Here is a 3,544-nt window from a genome sequence, read left to right on the forward strand (position 1 = left end):
GGGGGGGGGTGTTTTTCCTAACCTGGTGTGGTGAAGTTCCATAGCCAAGTTTCTAGCCTGATATGGCTGGCTGTGGCTGGGCGGAGAAAGGAAAGAGAGGGAAGAAGGGTGGTGAGGAGTCTGGAGGCTGGTGTGGGGCTGTGAACACATGTTAGCATGGGAGTTTTCTCATAATAAAGAAAGGATGGAGTCAGGTGTGGTGATGCACATCTCCCCCTCCCCCAGTAACTACAGAGACAGAGACGTGGAAGTCACGAGCCTCCAGCCTGGGCTATTAGTGTGACCCTGTCTGAAAACCTTCTATGTACCAGAGGATTAAGTGAAATGATTGAGCACCCCTGTTGGCTTACAGACAATTCCACTAAGCTCCTCCCAATAGCAACCTAGCAACACCTTGTGTCATCAACAGCCGTTGGCTGGGGGTGAGGAGGGTATACATCTTGATACCACCCCCCCTCTCTCTCCCCCCTCCCCCGTTCCCACGTGTTCTAGGCCAGCCTTACTCTCTTTTTGTCCTTCTCTATCCCTTCTTTCTCTGCCCTCAGGGCTCTGTCTGCGTCTACCCCTTCTCCAGGTCCCTGCTCCCTTCCCTTCCCCCACAATAAACCTCCTTATATTAGATCTGTCACACAGCGTGATTTCTCAGGGGAACACCTTGTCATGGGTCAGCCAGGTATCTCCTGACTCCAGCCACTGTTGCACTATATTTCATAACAACCCCCACTCCTACCCCTTTGTCAACGTGATACAAGCTAGAATGATTTGGGAAGAGAAAACCTCAATTGAGAAAATGAGCCTACCAGATTAGCCTAGGGGCAAGCCTGTGGGGCAGTTTTTAATTTAATGGTTGATTAGCCGGGCAGTGGTGGTGCATGCCTTTAATCCCAGTACTTGGGAGGCAGAAGCAGGTGGATTTCTGAGTTCGAGGCCAGCCTGGTCTACAGAGTGAGTCCCAGGATAGCCAGGGCTATACAGAGAAACCCTGTCTTGAAAAAAAAATTAATGGTTGATTGATCATGACTTGCTCATCCTGCTTTCTCATACAACTCAGGACTACCTGCCCAGGGATGGCACACAGTGGGTATTAAGGCCAGTGTAAGCCAAATGGTATGCACAGACTGGAGGAGCAAGCCAGTAAGCAGCATTCCTTTAACATTTTTGCATCAGTCTTGTCACCAGGCTCCTGCCCTGACTTCCTTCAGTGATGGACTCTGATGTAGACGTGTGAGGAAATAAACCCTTTCCTATTAAAGTTGCTTTTGGTTGTGTGTTTTATCACAGCAATAGAAACCCCAGTTAAGACAGCTCAGCATAGTGGTAGCAACTATACGAAGGCCCAGCAGCTCCACAAGGTGAGGCAAGAGAATCTCTACCCCTTGAACCCAGGAGTTGAAGGTCTACCTGGGCAACATAGAGAGATCTGTTATTTCAAGTGGTCATGGTCTGATTGTGTGTGTGTGTGTGTGTGTGTGTGTGTGTGTGTGTTCAGGTTCTTGGCCTCTTACTCAGTGAACTGAACTGAAATCACACACAGATCTGCAAAGTAGCAAGGGAACTTTGTTCAAAGCAAAGCCATAGAACAGACTCAAAAGGAATGTGTTGTTCGAGTGAGATCGGCCCATTTGAGCGAAGGCACTCAAGGGTCCAGTCGGTATTCGGACGGAGCTTGTTAGGATTTAGTGGCTGAGAACCTTGGTGGATTGGAGCCAAGGAATGCCACAGCGGAGATCATACCACACTACAGATCTTACTGAAGAGATTTATTGGGTGGGGTTGGGGGGAGGGCGGGAGCATGGAGGCCCGAGGGAGAGGCAGAAAGACAGACGAGCAAGAGGGAGAGGAAGGACCACCCGGGCTGGTAGAGGAGCTTTCAAAGGGTTGGCAATTAATGATAGCATGGCTTCTGGTGCTGAGTCTCTGCCGGCAGGCTGGGGAGCACCTGGTTTCTAGGAGAGCTTCCTTTTATGGGGTTCAAAAGAAGGAGTTTGGTTGCTCAGGGGCATAGTGGGGCACTTCTCTGCTTTTTTTTTTTTTTTTTTTTTTTTTTTTGGTTTTTTGAGACAGTGTTTCTCTGTGTAGCTCTGGCTGTCCCGGAACTCTCATTCCTATCTCCTTTCCCATGAACCATCCGATTGTAATCATGTACACACCCAATTATGCCTACAATTCTGCAAACACAATTCTCCCTAAAAATTCACTAAAAAGACATAGTTTGCCTTATCAGACACGCGGCCAAACCAGTGTAGGTTGGACTCGCCTACTGCCCCATAACTAAGTCACAAGACATGTTTGAATAGAAACAGGTACAATCAACGGCTTGCTAAAGGGAATGCCTCATTTCTATTGTTTAAAACATGTATATGTACAGCTTGATGCAACCTACCAGGTTGCTAGGGGCATTGTTCCTAGTGGGGTTTGTGTGTGGAGTGTGTACTGGCAAGGGCCTCAGGCTGCTAAGCACATTCTGAATCAAGCAGAGTCCCAGATTGTAAACTATCCCGGATGCCTCCTTGCTTCACCCCATCTTAAACAAGCCAAACAAGATAACATTTCAAGTAAGGCAAGATATGAGGAGAATATTTTAGAGAAAGTTGGTTGGTTTTTGCTGTTGTTGTTTTGTCTTTTTTTTTTTTTTAAGGAGGATATACAGACAGGAAAATTATGGGGACACGGAAGAGCAAAGGAAGTCCCTCAACCCAGGGTCCAGTAAAGCATCTAGGCCATATTTATATTCGTATTTCTGTACAAATGCTTACCTAGCATTAACAGGCCTTTCCCCTAAAGCAGCAGTTCTCAACCTGTGGGTAAGGACCCTTTCACAGCGCCGATGGCCCACCCACTCCATTGATGTGACACGGACCCCTCAGAAACCTCCCCTGGAGATATTAATAGAATAACTAGAAACTTACCCAAATCCTGTTAGAGTTGTAGACCAGAGTCTGAGGGTACTGCTGAGCTCCCCAGATTCTTGCACCAGGCACGTGTGGCAAAGTAATAGCAAAGTCGGCTAGGAAAGAGAAGGACACGCCCAACAATGGGCGTGGCCTAGATAAGAGGACGAGCTGAAAACCCCCGGGCCTCGTAGGCGGTGCGCGTACCACATGCCGCTCAAGTGTTTGTTACTTGGAGCCCCAATAGGGAAGGGTTTCCAGTGTTTTGGTCAATTAACTTGTTTTATATGCTAATCTTTCTTCCTCTCCCCTCCCCTCCCCTCTCCTCTCCTCCTCTCCCTTTCCCTTTCTTTCTGTCTGCCTGCCTGCCTTTCTTCCTTCCTTCCTTCCTTTTCTTTCTTTCTTCCTTTCTCTCTTTCTTTCTCTCTCTCTCTCTCTCTTTCTTTCTTTCTTTCTTTCTTTCTTTCTTTCTTTCTTTCTTTCTTTCTTTCGTTCTTCCTTTCATTTGTTTGTTTTTCGAGATATGGTTTCCCTGTGTAGCCCTGGCTGTCCTGGAACTCACTCTGTAGACCAGGCTGGCCTGGAACTCAGAAATCCACCCACCTCTGCCACCAACACCCTGTTTATTTTTTTAAGCATTTTTTGCATGTGTA

At 47.5% G+C, this 3,544-nt stretch overlaps 1 protein-coding gene across 2 annotated transcripts in view; it reads right to left on the reverse strand.

Moving 5' to 3' along the window:
• Positions 1-3,035, reverse strand: part of Adipor2 (adiponectin receptor 2) — a 70,472-nt gene extending 67,437 nt beyond the window's left edge. Inside the window, exon 1 of one of the 2 annotated variants that reach the window (XM_031383170.1) lies at positions 2,910-3,035. The gene's annotated coding sequence lies outside the window, so the exon portion shown is untranslated. The remainder of the gene's footprint in view (positions 1-2,909) is intronic. The other variant, XM_031383169.1, reaches the window with a different exon arrangement.
• Between the last annotated feature and the right edge of the window lie 509 nt (positions 3,036-3,544).

The sequence above is a fragment of the Mastomys coucha genome, unplaced genomic scaffold (assembly GCF_008632895.1).
Source record: "Mastomys coucha isolate ucsf_1 unplaced genomic scaffold, UCSF_Mcou_1 pScaffold20, whole genome shotgun sequence".
NCBI lineage: Eukaryota > Metazoa > Chordata > Mammalia > Rodentia > Muridae > Mastomys > Mastomys coucha.